Raw genomic sequence first — 15445 nt, forward strand, 5'->3', positions numbered from 1 at the left:
AAATAAGGGGAGTTCAGTATAACACGAAGACCCGTGATGATCTTCGATCAACGCAAAATAGTGGTGTATACGTGCTTGCTGAGACACCACAAGTTGCGAGTGCTAGGGATAAAAGGCTTATTATAGATGATATGAGCTTTTATGGGGTGATTAATGAAATATGGGAGCTAGACTATGAGAAGTTTAGAATCCCTATATTTAAGTGCGATTGGGTAGAGAATGGAAGGGGTGTTAAAGTAGATGATATAGGGTTCACGTTGGTGAATCTGAATAGGAAAGGTCATCTAAAGGACACTTTTGTTTTGGGAAACTGTGTTGAGCATATCTTTTATGTTGAAGACCCTGTTGATCCTGTGTGGTCAGTTGTTATAAGAACTCCAACAAGATATTACAAAGACTTTATTATTGATGATGAGCTTGGTGACATTGGACTTGTTCATCGTCCCATCGCCACAGTGATGCCATCAATTGAGTTATCTGGTAACTTAGCCGAGGAGGAAGAAATGGCCTACATGCGGGCAGGAAAAAAGGATATAGTTGTTGATGGATGATGCTGCTGTTTTAAGTTCGAAGCTATTGTTTTAAGTTCACTCATTCTTCTAGGTTGCTGATCAATTATACTTGATCAGTAGTGTTCTTTTATCTAAAACTTTTGGTGAATTGTTTGAAGTCTGATTTGTGTTGTTAAATCAAGTCGAATGAAACTTAAGGTTTATATATTTCAATGCTTGTTGATTCGCAGATATTGTATATGGTTTATATATTTCAATGCATATTGATTCGCAGATCTTGTATATGGTTTACCTGTACTGGAATTTTTTTCTCATTAAATAACTTTGTGACCAGGTATATTAAGGTTTTTTGGGGACTTTTTTTTATTGCTAAACTACTTTTTTCTTGTGTAGATATGGCACCATCCAAATGTGCCCCACTACCAAGCAAGACTAAGGACAAGAGATTGAAACCAAAGATGAGAAAGTCCAAGTTAGGGGATTCATCATCATCAAGATCCTCTGATGCATTTATCTCAACCAAGAAGGGGAAGTCTAAAAAGAGGAAAGAGGATGAGGAGACCGGGGGACTTAAGCTACTGAAGTGACATTGTGACACTCGAATTTCAAGGCGCAAAAGCTTAAGATAAAAGAAGGTAGTTCTCTTCAACAGAAAAGGAACTCCATGTGGGAAGGCGGCAAAGGAGATGCAATCGTACATCGGTGTGTTAGCTTGTAGGAAGATACCTATAATAAGAAGTACCTGGAGGGCCGTCACAGCCGAGGAGAAAGAGAAAATTTGGCAACGTGTGTAGGTATGTAGTGTTGGATATATGATGCTTTTGTTCTTAAGCTAAATGAGTGAATATACTATTATATTAAAGGAAGGATTGTAACTTATATTAACTCTTGCTTTATTTCTTTTTCTGTATGCAGGTGCCATTTGTGCTTGGACCTGAAAACCGAAAAATGGTGATTGAATCTGCTGCATCAAAATGGAGGGAATTCAAGTCTCGACTCCCTAGGAATTACATTATCCCTTTCCTGAATGATCTAGAGTCCTTAAAGTATCCTCCAGATGATTACAAATTCACCAATGCAGATAATTGGACTGCATTTGTGGCTGAACAGACAATTCCAAAGTTTATGGTTTGTACTACATTAATGCATTACATTGTTTTTTGTAATGAATCCATATGAAAAGCTATTTAATTCAGTCCATCTGTTTTGCAGGAATTACGTCGGATCCAACAAGAGTGGCGCTCTAGGAACAAATATCCACACCGAATGTCCCGTAAGGGATATGCAGGATTGGAGGAAGAGTTGGTTAGTTAACGATCCAACTAATTAGTGTTGAATTAAGTTGCCGACCTGTTTTTATCTTTGACTTTTACTGAACTCTTCTTTTTGGTAGTCTGAATCACTAGACAGCGACGAAGTTGATAGGGCAACACTGTGGATTAAAGGACGGCAGACCAAGCAGGGCACATTCAAGGATGAAGAGACAAAGAAGTGTGTTGAAAAAATTGTGAGTGCAATCCAGTGAAGATTTCAATGTGTATATCTAATGTTATGTTGATAATATGCTTATTTTCTATACTGTCAATATGTTAGGTTACCTTGAAGGAGAATGTTGCTACTGGAGAACTAAACACTTATGGAAGTGATGATGTATTGACGTTGGCTTCGGGGACTCCTGAGCATCTTGGAAGAGTGCGAGGCGTGGGAGGCTATGTGAATCCCTCGTCGTACTTCCACCTCCCTAAACGTAGAAAGGAGTCCATCCAAGAAACGGTTAGAGTGAGTGTGCAGAAAATTCTACAAGAGGAAAAAGCAAACATCATTGAAGAGGCTAAGGAGAAGATCATTGAAGAGGCTAAGGAGAAGATTTTACAAGACCATAGAGACAAAATCATTGAAGAGGCCAAGGAGAAGATAATTGCATATGAGAGGGCATTTTGGGTTGCTCAATTTGCACAGTTAGAAGCAAAGGTAGATGGAAAAGCTAAAGCAGGAAATACTCTGGTGATTGAGAAAAGTCCGCTACGATTTTCTGTGCAGGGTAGTTGTTTCAAAACCATTGAACATGAAGAACCAAGCGAGGATCGGGTGGAAGAAGAAGCAGTGAATCTTGTTAAATATAAATCAGTTCAAAAGGCACTAATTAAAATTTTAGATGCAATGGAGGAACAACTGGTGCCTTCCACAGTGCCAAAGAAGAAGGAGATTCATGACAAATCTATTTCTGTCTCCACCACCAAGGAGATTGAGGAAGTGTTTTGCGTGGACAAGGTTGCAGATAATGCAAAACAGCAAGAAGATCAAGAGCATGATGTGCCCGTAGAATATGCAGATTTGACAAAGCAAGGATTCAAATCAAAGGAATCCACATTGGTTTGTGAAATTAGTGCAGATTAGTATAGTTATACACACACACACATATGTATATATATTGGAATTTATGCCTAGTTGTTTGTTGCAGCCAATTGGAACTGAGGTTGAGGCCAAGTCAGCGTTAGGTTCAATTGACCATATTGTAGCTCTTGCTACTGTTATTGAATGCGATGACCCCTCCCAAACTTGTCATGGTTATCCACTGGGAGATAGTAATATGCGAGTTTCGATCTATTGTGCTATAGAGGAGAAAGCAAAAGTTTCATTTCCTATGCCCAATGAAATTGAAACTATTAAGCAAGCCATGGGAAGTTGGGTAGCATGGCCGAAAGACCTGGTCATAAGGTCACCTGAAAAGGTAATTTCTTATTATAATTATTAACAATAAGTTTGGTATTTCATATTAACTTGCTCTATAATGTAACCTCAAAAGATCAGAAGGCCTTACATTAATTGTCTAAATTTGTTGTAAAAACTTACTAAGGATAAAACTGAGAGGAGGAAGAGAAAGAAAGGGGTTCAAGATGAAGATGAAAACTCTGCGTTACTAGCTAGCTTGAAGTCATTGGGACCTTCCTTGCCAGCTGCATTGAAGACACTTTGCGATTGGAGTGAGGAAACATTTAAAGATAGGCGTGCTATCACATTCGAAATGGAGTATTAAATTATTTGGGTATCAACGGAAGATGTTTATACTAGCATCAGATGTTCAAAGAATTGCAAGCATGACAGAAGTTACTGGAAACTGCATAGTGGTATACCAGAGGTAAATAAAAAGTCTTTTTATATAATTTTTGTTATATATTCTATATCCCTAAATGTATTGATGTGAATTTCTTGTTGCTGAGTTCAAACTTGGTATATATGCATGTTAGGTACCTTTATGATGTCTTGAATCAATATAAAATGCTGGATATGGTTGCTTTTGTTGATCCTTCATTGATCGGTGGAATTGGTTGTGGGGATGGCCATGCGAGGTCACAGCACATCAAGGATAGGCTCACAACGGCAAAACAAGGCCAGATGTTCATGCTGCCTTATAACTCAGAGTAAGTGATTCATGAAAGTTTTCTGTTATACATGTGATACTTTGCATTTCTATTTAAGTAAGGATTTGCAAAGTGGAGAACTAAACGTACACTTGTTAATTCTTTGTATATAGTCAACATTAGATGCTCACTATGGTGGATCTGAACAAAGAAATTGTTTATTTCATGGATCCCATGAAGAGGCGGTTTACCCACTGGAAAATGGAGATCAGTTGTTGATATGTAAGTCATAGTCTACATATATTACAATTTTTAAGTTATCGAATACTAAAACTGATGGAAAGAAGAAACTGACTGTAACATCAAACTTTAAGTGTCAATTTCTTTACATGCAAAAACTGATATTGTGGTAGTTCTATTTTAGTGCCATTGCTATGTATAATGCACACAAGGGAAGGAAAGGCCAGAGTTCAGTTTTGTGGAAAAATTTATCGGTACGCATGCATGTCTACACTAGTTTGGAACTTGAAATTGTGCTTCTGTTTACCTGGTGCATATTTTGACTAGGTTCTGTTTGTTGTTGAATTTATCGTTGTTCAATTCTTAGGGTATTCCTCCCCAACCTAATGCTAAGGACTGTGGGTACTTTGTGATGCGCTACATGAGAGATATAATTGAGGATAAGGATTTAACATTTGTCAACAAGGTATACACTCGTAATTAAGATCTGTTTGGTCTTCTAGCTATATGTGTTTGAATGATGATCTGTTTGGTACTGTTGACCGACACTTTATATAACTTCGCTTTGTTACTTGAAATCATTTCAGTGGGAAAGGAGAAGCAACCTTGTGTATAGCCAAGAGGACATTGATGTGATGCGGTGTGAGGGGGCAAAGTTTGTCGTCAAGTCATATATGTAGGAGCCATTTAGTGGTAGGCTGAAGGAAACTGCAGATCATTTTGTTTAGTGCTTCTGCTGATAGATGCATATGAATATTGCTAGCAGTAGCTGCATGCACATAGATGCATATATATGGTTTTGGAACAAGTATATTGTCTTCTGCTGTTTTCATGGTGCAGCTAGAATGTGGTTTCTTTACTTGCAGCATGCAGTTGGATATATATATATATATATATATATATATGTGTGTGTGTGTGTGTGTGTGTGTGTGTGTGTGTGTGTGTGTTTTTGGGACAAGTTTCAACTTTTGCATGCTATTTTCAATATATATATGGTCAACTTTTGCTAGAATATAATGCTTTCTTTGTTGGTTTTATGAATTAGATAATGAAGAAACAACAGTTCATAAATTGCGTTGTATGAGTAGTTGTATGTTTGTAAATCACACAACAAATTTGGTATAAATCACATAACGGTTGCAAAAGCACTTTGTCCTCATATTTGAATACACACAACATCAGAAACAAAAACCAGTTGTCTAATTGCTAAATCACACAACGTTGTTGAAAAGATGTGTTGTACAAATGCAAATAATCTCTCCCACATACAACAGTCATAGCTTGCTCACAAATACAATTACAACTATCACACCACATATATTTTGAAATATCTGTAGTGGTAAAGATAGTCCAACAACAGTTTACAATATTTCTATTGTCTGATCAGGTAACCAACATCATCTTGTATCTTAAGTCTGTTGTGTGAGCAGCCATTGAAACAACAAATGCATGCGGCACATGTGCCTAGCATCCAACTTTTGGCATTGACATGCCCAAAATTGGTACAACGGTTCTAAGATAGCCGTCGACCCTATGATCGACACATAACTGTGTTTCACAGTTGTCTGAGTGTTGTGATCACACAACACCGAGATAGACGACATAACTTTCCTCTTGGGACAACGGTTAACCACCGTTGTGTGATGCATTTTTTGTACTAGTGTCAACAACTTTTTTGAGAGAAAAATGTTAATTCATTAATAGTTCACTGAGAAAACAAAATAATTCCCTGCCTTGTGGCACTGACAAAAAGAATCACTACTTAAGCAATTTCATCTTTTCTAAACATGAGAGAGCCATATAAATAAGCATTAGTAGATTCATGATTTAACCTACGACCCAAATCCATTTGCTAACCTATCACATCTTCCTTAGTTAGAAGAGGTCATTGACCCTTCATCCATTATAATGTGCTTCTTCTTAAGCCCCTTAAGTTTGGGTAGTTGTGCAATAAGTGTAGCAGACTCTCTAATATGCTAAAAGTAGCGTCCACTTTAAGCCTGCAAGATTGTCAGATTGTAGTATAGAATAAATAGGGTTCGTTCAAGGCTAGGGATTGAGGGTACACAATTAATCACGCAAACAAACTAGCTAAAATACAAAACAAAACAAACAAAATAAAAAGAAGGGGGAAGAGAAGAAGAGAAAACTCAATTTAAATTGGGGATTTTTAGGATTTAATGAACATTAAAAGGAAAAGTAAAAAGAGAATTTGGTTTTAGGTTTTGAAAGATCAAGAGAAGAAGATGTTAGAAGCTCAGTTATCCACCACCAATCATGCTCAAAACAAGTTATGCATCCTAGTTTCAATTACTAAAGTTATGAGGAAGAAATCAATCAAGAAACAAGTTGGAGAAAATCATGTCCCTTATTTTTACTTCCCTTAATTACTTAGTCTATGTGAACGCACAATAGTTAAGCCTATCAAACATGCAATCAAGATATAGAATGCTATGCTATTAACAACACAATTAGTGTCAAGATGTTTAAACCATTAAGCACATATGGAAGTTTGATTGATTATAGAGTTGCATCCTACTGTGGAACGCCTACCTAGCATGCTCTTCTAATTGTTTGAAATATTAACTTTTGTCCAAAGCCTTTACTACTTATGAACAAAGAAAACAAGACGATTAAGTGAATTGTTTATAAGTCCTAGCTCCAATTACATGCATATATCCTAAGTGTCGACCCGAAGAACACAAGCACATAAAAGTTTTCAATCAAGCAAAATCATACAATCAATCTCAAGAACCAAGTTTACTAAGATAGCATAACAAAGAGTTTATAACGTACATAATTGAGGCTTCAAACTTTGCCCCTAACAAAAAGAAAGTTAGTTACACATAGTTTAAAAACCAAAATAAAAAATATAGTATAATAATAATAATAATAATAATAATAACAACAACAACAATAATAACAACAACAACAACAACAACAACAATAACAACAACAACAACAACAACAATAATAATAACAACAACAACAACAACAACAACAATTATAATATATTATTATTATTATTATTATTCTTGTTGCTGTTGTTGTTATTAGTATTATTATTATTTTTTTAATCAAACCCAAACTGGATGCCAATATATTGTAACATAAGCCAGAACATGCCATTACATACCCTTCTGCGGTAGACAAGAAGATAGTGGTAGTACCCATAGTGGTACATAGCTATATATGGACCCCACTCATTAGACAATTAAATATGTAGACATAGTGAGAATCCTCCTTTGATACTACTCCAGAGGCGCTAGAGGTACATAGAGTGCAGAGAAATGCATAACTTCCTAATACAAAGAAATTATTGTAATTAGATAAACTAAAAAACATAGGGATGGGCCTAGGGAAAAACAACCCAGCCCAAATTAAAGCCCAAGAAGGCATCCCCAAGAGAATGGGCCCAACTCAAGGCCCAGTAGCGAAGGGATGACTTGAGCTTGCCACACCATCCCCAACCTCCAGCCGTCGACCACGCTGCCCGACCTACAGCCGCCACGACCTCCCCTACGAAACCGCACAGAACTGCACAGCTATGCCACCCCAGCTATCCTCCCAGACCACCAAAGCCCCGCCTCCACACCGATCTGCCCCGAAAACTGCCATAGCCAAGCCACACTGATAGGTCCTGGAAATCCCCAGCTGAAGATACTCGTCGCCACATGTCCTGGAAGCTCTCGATGACCACCGTACCTGCACAATCTGACTGTCCCAGACTCCACCATCAGCCAATCTGCTCAAACCTTGAGCCGCACCACCCTTATAAGACTACCGAGGTAATAGCTTTCAAGTACCCTGATGTGCTCATATTATCCTATATTTCTGTGCCTCTTAATCTTGACATTTATGTTTAGTTCTCTTGATTTATGATTCATTTACATCTTTTAATGTTTTTGTAGGTTTGTTCCATAGAAAGAAGAAAAGAAGCTAAAATGAGCTAACTAGGATTGAAAGGCAATGTGCAATCTGAGACTGAGAATCTGCCTGTGCAGAACATCCAACTTCGCCGAATTACTGAAAAATTCTCAGATAGAATCAGACAATAAGCCTTATATCATTAGAAAGCTATGGATGTCTACTTTCTGTAGAATTTTATGGATCTTGATTTCGATACTTTTAGAGCAAGTTATGATTATTTGATTGAAGATAGGTCAGAACAAAAAACCTGCTCGGGAATTTTCATACATTCGTGGAGAACTCAAGTTTCGTGGCACAAGATTGTCAATCATAATGTTTCAAGGAAGTTAATTCAGATGAGGATTCAATGAAGAACTTATTCCTACTTCTACAAGAAATATTTCAAGCTTTTCCCATTCCAAATCAAGAAATGAATCTAAACCCAAGTTTTACAAGGAAACATGAAGCCAAAGATGAGCAGAAATCTTCCCTATATAAGGGAGCACGAATTTTACATGAAATAAAGTCTCAGAGCATATTGAAGACGCCTAAGGAGCAGAGACAACTCATCCATCTTTCCCTTCTTTTCCCCTTCCATTCTTTTTATGTTTTTCCCATGTTTTATTAGTTATCTTTTGTTAAATCTTTTTCTAGGGTTAGGATGATGTCCTAGCATGATTGTTTATGTACTTTGATATTATATTGATGGATTTATAGTTTCTTTATATGAATTCTTAGTCACTATTTGAATTGATGCTTTATGTTTAAGTTCTTTGATTGATCACCTTAGGGCTTTGCATCTAGTAATTAGAAGATTAATTTGAGGCGTACCTGCAATATAATTCAAATTAGCTTCTTGTGATTAAGAGTTATGAATTACATTATTGTCATACCTGAAGTAATGGTTTGCATGATTCTCTTGTTTTCTAGAATGTAATGAGTCCTATGTGTTAAATTTATGCCGTACCTGGATAGACTGTATGTTAGGATATACGACCTCTTCCGTACCTGGAGAGAATCATACACTTAAGGAAAATTGTGGTCTAAGTGCCGTACCTAGACTTAGATACGGGAATTGTCATCAAAAGATTCAAAAGAATTTGTTAATTGCATTGAAACATAAATAGGATTGTTAGTGGTTGATTCTGAAACCCTAGGTTTTATCATTATTTGTTTCTTTCTTTAATTTTCACATTATTTGTTTAGTCGAAAACCTCAAAACCATATCTTCTTTCGTTTGATTGTTTATGTGTTTTTGTGTTTAGATTAATTGAGTTAGGATTTAAATTGATTATCAATCTTCAATTAGAACGACCTCGTACCTGCACACTATACTAACGACGATTCGTGCACTTGCGAGTTTTAATTAAAATTTCATAACATACCTGCCCTGCAGCCGCCCAGTACCGGCATGGCGAAACCAACTCCGATCTCGAGCGCCGCTGGACGAGAAGAAAATCACAAAACCTAGGCGCAGAGTCTGAGTTTTTCTAGAATGTATATAGTACTCTTTCTAGGGCTAGGATTTCTGAACCGAGAACCGACGTACTGCTCCTAACCGAACCGGAATAGGGCGGTTCAGTCCGGTTCTTTATATAAAACACTTTATTTTTTGGAGGATCCGAACCGGTCTACAGCCTGCAGTTCGGTTTCGGTGCTGACTTTTGCAAACTAACAAGAACCGGAGGAACCGGTCACTAGTCCCATTTATCCATTATGCCCATATATGGCTTATAAGCCCATATACTCATGTCCCTATCTGAAGTCCATAACCCATCTTTGATTAACTCATCAACAAACTAAAAGACAAAAAAAATCCATTTCGATCACAAATCATTCATCCATAATTCCATATCGAACTATTCTTCTTTAGTTCTTCGACTTCCTCCCTTCTTCGTTTTCCCCCATTCAATAACCTAAAAAAAACTGAGAACCCTCATTCAATCTAAAATACAAAATCGGCCAATCCCCGCAAACCCTCATTCAATCATCTCATTCATTTGAAATCCCAGAAAACCATAAACCTTCTATCTTCACTTCTTCCCCAATTCGAAAAGACGAAAACCCAGAAAACCATCCAACAAGTTCATCTCAAATACGAAATCAGCAAATCCCAAACCTCGCTCCTCATTCAATCTTCTGAAATCCCAAATCACAAACCTCAATCCTCATTCAATCTTCTGAATTCCCAAATCCCAAACCTCGATCCTCATTCAATCTTCTGCAAAGAGAAAGAGGGCAAAGAAGAAGTCACAAGCAGCAACTTCATCAAGGGAGAGAAGTTGAATTTGGAAGCACTTCAATTTGGACCACCCGGGTTGACCTGAAAAACTGCAAAACTGGGGCTGTTTGATGCTGTGTGCAAGAACTGGAAATAATGCATAACCGAACCGGAAAAAAGGGTTCCGGAAATGAAAAGTTTCATAACCGAATCGAAAAAAACAGTCCGGTTCCGGCAAAAAATGCCAAAATGAGAACTGATCCCAGGCCTAACTCTTTCTGTAATGCCAAAGAAAGACCACTTTGAAGTATCCTTGGATGTGCTAGAATGTGAAGTTTTTCACCATATCTCCTATTCTCTATTAGGTTACTTGACTCTCAATACTTTTCGAAGTGGTATGAAGATCTAAATGAGTAATGTACCAGGTTTTTGGTGACAACCTCCAATTTCCCTCAATAGGATTGCTTGATATGTACAATTTAGGAGGAGCGCACTTGAATCTCTAGATGTTAGCAACAATCTACTCTTAACAAAAAACCCAAGTGGGTTGCACATCAAAATGCCGTATTTGACATCTGTTGATAAAGGTATAATAAATTTTGATGCAATTCTTACCGTTGTGAATATGTAGCAGATGTAATGTGATGCTTATGCAATGTAATGTTTTTACAGGATGATACTCAAATTGTGACAGCTTCTGGTGATTAAACTGTAAGTTGTTTAAGTCCACTTCAATTTTCCAGACCCATAGTGCTTTGTTTTTGTTGAGATGAGTTCAGAAAAGTTGAAATTGACTAACCAGGATTAAGAACTTGATTAGTAACACATGAATGAGGGAAAATGTAATGAAATCTGGTAGGAGGAAAATGTCATTAGTAATCCTGCCTCATATTGCAGTTAATTTAGTTTTTAAGTGATTGTGCTGTTGTTTTTTTTTTTTTTTCTCCAGGATAAGGTATGGGATGGCTGTGGCTTGGCCGAGTAGTTTGTCCACTCTGATTTTTCCGACTCTGTTTTACACAAAATCTAATGGTTTTTACACTTTTGAACAATGTCAATTAGCAGCGAATGTAGTTATGAACATCTACTACATAGCAGTATTTTGTAACAAAAATCAGACCAACTATTTTTTTGTTTGTACACATGATGCATACAAAATCCATCTCCTAGATCTAGGGCGAAACAATATATTCTATCACTGAATGAACGTCCCTTTTATATTAAATGTTTTTGAATTTACATTGATGTCTCTTGATTGATAGTGAGAGGACCCTTCCATAATCTTAACGTAACAACTGTAGCCCGCGGCATCGCGCGGGTAAACTTTCCTAAAGAATCGTGTATGCATTGATATTAATTACGAAGTGGCTCAACAAAATACGTGATTCAACAATTGAGAAGAATGACAAACGATAGAAGAAGACTAATCAGTAAAAAATAATGCATAAATTATTATACAACTAAAACTAAAATAATGTAAAACAAGTTAACTGGTCCGCACTATACATAAAAGCCGGATATGGACAAGTTTAGCAAAAGTGTTGCTCCATTTGAGCGTTCATGTGAAATGGCATACTTGTCTACCACCCTCCAACTCTTCTCTGGAAGCACGTAGTCATTTCTCAACAAAAAAAACACTTGAGATATGTCCAGGGAGGAGAGCTCCGACATGGTTGACCCAACCTTTTCCCCCCACGTGGCAGCGATGCCTTTTCCGGGCCGAGGCCACATCAACCCGATGATGAACCACTGCAAGTTACTCTCTTCCAAAAAACCCCAACTCCTCATCACCTTCATCGTCACCGAAGAGTGGCTCGGGTTCATCGGCTCCGACCCGAAACCCGACAACATCCGCTTCGCCACAATCCCAAACGTCATCCCCCCGAGCGCCTCAAAGCTGCCGACTTTCCCGCCTTTTATGAAGCCGTCATGACTAAAATGGAAGACCCCTTTGACCAACTCCTTGACCGGCTCGAGCCGCCGGTGACCACCATCATAGCCGATGTAGAAGTACTCTGGGGAGTTGGGGTTGGTATCAAAAGGAATATTCCGGTGGCTCTGTTTTGGACTATGTCTGCCAAATTTCTTTCAATGCTTCACCGTTTTAATTTTTCAGGTAAGTTTGCATATACATGATTACTGTGTCTGTCTACAAATTTTGTAAAACCCAACTGAGATTGATATGGGAAATATTGGGTTTGTTTGGTTTTGTGTTATAGATTATGGAGACCAGGAATTGGATCAAATAGAAGAGCTTGGAGAAGTCTTTGAAGCAAATGATCCAAAGGTAATGAAGCTTGCTCTGGAATGCATTGAAATGGTTCCAAAAGCACATTACCTTCTATTCACTTCAGTGTATGAGCTTGAACCCAAAATCTTTAACTCTTTGCAAGCTGAATTTGCTTTCCCTGTGTACCCAATTGGTCCTGCGGTCCTGCCATACCTTATTTAGAGCTAGAATATGATTCAAGTAGTGACAATGGCCTTGACTATCTAAAATGGCTAGATTCCCAACCAAAACGCTCTGTCTTGTACATTTCACTGGGGAGTTTTCTTTCGGTTTCGAGTGCCCAAATGGATGAAATTGCTGCCGGGTTGCGAGATAGTGGGATTCGGTTCATTTGGGTTGCGAGGGGAGAGAGTTCTAGGTTGAAAGAGAGCTGTGGTGATATGGGGTTGGTTGTGCCATGGTGTGAGCAATTGAAGGTTTTGTCTCATTCTTCTGTTGGGGGGTTTTGGACTCATTGTGGGTGGAACTCAACTCTTGAAGCTGTTTTTGGTGGTGTTCCAATGCTTACTTTCCCTCTGTTCTTGGATCAAGTGCCCAACAGTAGGCAAATTGTTGAAGACTGGAGGATTGGAAAGAGGGTTAGAGAGGTACAAGGCGATGAGAGTTTGATGACAAGGGACAAAGTTGCCGAGCTGGTGCAGAGATTTATGGATCTTGAAAGCGGCGATGGAAAGGAAATGAGGAAGAAAGCGAAAGAACTCGGGGATTTGTGTCACCAAGCAATTGCAGAAGGTGGTTCATCTGATAAGAACCTTGATGGTTTGATCAGGGATATAACCAAAGCTGCAGCCATCAAGAGGACTGATGTTCCTATTTAGCGAGTTACCGCTTCCTTATTATTTACTTGTGCACCATAGTGTATATACATGGCCTTGGTGGCCTTGGGAGTGTTCAAAATGAAAATCAGCCTTCATGTTTTTGATGATGTATGTAGCCCTTTTTGCTTTGGAATCTAAATAACTGCTTCAATTAATGCTCTTTTGGCTATTTTGGGACAACATCAGATGATCAGTGCTCTTAGTTTGTTGTCTTTTTTTTTTTTTTTTGGGAGAGAAAACAATGAAGGATGCAGTTCAACTGCTAGATGTTAGGCTTTGTTCAAAATTATTATGTTTGTTGGTAGAAGTGTAGTGAAGAGTGGGTTCAAATTGAACCCTGTAAGGATTTGTTTTCTTCGTCACATGGATGCTACTGCAATTTCTCCTGATCAAGTGACTACGTGGCCTTGTAATTAGTGGGAACTTCTCCGATGAATCAGTTGTTCGGGATGCAATTGCAGGCTGAAAACGCGATTCTTTCAAGTAACGTATTATGACATGCTACTTTCATATTGTTCAATCCAAATTTGCTTGCAAATTAACGGGTGTTGTCAAATTTGACGGAGCTATACTAGTCTATGGTTTTCTCAATGAAGGTTTTTCATTTTGGCGGTAGCTGTATACGGTACTGTTTCTTAACCATATTGAAATTGAAGAGTTTAGAAGAGTATTCCAGCACCCACCAACTACTGGTTTTCTCAATGAAGGTTTTTCATTTTGGTGGTAGCTGTATACGGTACGGTGTTTCTTAAACATTGAAGTTGATTTGATGTATACGGTACGGTGTTTCTTAACCAGATTGAAGTTGATTTGATTAATGGCCGGAATTTAGTTTAGGGTTCATATTCAAAACCAATTGACAATAGATGGAGTGACCCAAACCCTTATAAACTCATAAGCAAAGTTATATTTTTCCAATGTGGGAGTTATATTTATACACATTCTCAACATGCCCCTGCACGTGTGGCGATTTCTCAAGCCATACACGTGGACAAATTATATTGGGTGACGGTGAGCACGTGTGGCCATCGCTGAAACCAAACACGTGGGTAATCTGATTTGATACCATGATAAAGTAATATGAGGTTTACATCTAAAACTAATTGGCAATGGATGAAGTAACTCAAACCTTTATAAACTCTTAAGCAAAATTATATTTTTCCAATATGTGAGTGTATAAATGTTATATTTATACACATTCTCAACAAGTTGCCAGTTCTTTCAATTTGGTGGGTGTTGATGGAAAGTTGTTGTTGCCACGTACTATAGTGAGTTTATTACTGTTTCAGTGATGATGATCGTTCAATTTTAGTTATATTGAAGTTTTGTGAAGAGTATTATACACAACCAAGTGACTATCGAGTGATACAAATTGATTATACCGTAGAAGAAGTGAAAACATTTTTTCGTTTCTTCATCTTAGTTATATGTACATCAATCCACGGAAATGTATTTAGGCAATGCATAAAAATTACATTTTTATTTCATGTATTTTAAGTTTGGGTTAGATGGTTCATTCGATGTACTTGTATCTGTTTGTAATTTTTTGATATTCAATGAAATTTTTTCTACTTTTTATCTACTATACATCGCCCGAAAAGCCCGATCCGCTAGGGCCGAAAGGGTCGGGTAGGGCTGACCTTCCGAATATGGCCAAATATGGCCAAAAAGGGCCATATTTTGTTTAACAAAAAAAAAAAAACATTATTTTTTTTCCTCAAAATATGGCTCATGATTATATAGGTAATACAAGACTCATTGTTTTTTGTTGATCATATTTAATATATTTATACATAGAGGAATTAACTTATAACATTTATTAATATTAGTTAAAGTTGTTATATTCAATTAATTATCTCTCTAAAGTTGTTATTTCACCATGGGGGTAGGAGTAAAATTCTTTGATCCTCTTTTAATAAGAAAGAGAAAAAGAAAGTAAAAAAATAAAAATTAATTATCTCTCTAAATCTCCCAATACTAATTGTTGTGTAACAAAGAAAATAAAAATTAAAGAAAACAAAGCTTACAAAATCAATTATAAAGAAAGAGAAAAATTGCATATTATAGAAAAAAGAGAAATATAATTTAAAAAT

The 15445-nt window shown here is 37.3% G+C and overlaps 1 pseudogene; it reads left to right on the forward strand.

Annotated features, from left to right (window-relative positions):
* Positions 1 to 11812: 11812 nt before the first annotated feature.
* LOC112166273 lies at positions 11813 to 13467 on the forward strand (annotated as a pseudogene).
* The last annotated feature ends 1978 nt before the right edge of the window (positions 13468 to 15445 follow it).

This window comes from Rosa chinensis, chromosome 5 (genome assembly GCF_002994745.2).
Source record: "Rosa chinensis cultivar Old Blush chromosome 5, RchiOBHm-V2, whole genome shotgun sequence".
NCBI classification, from domain to species: domain Eukaryota; kingdom Viridiplantae; phylum Streptophyta; class Magnoliopsida; order Rosales; family Rosaceae; genus Rosa; species Rosa chinensis.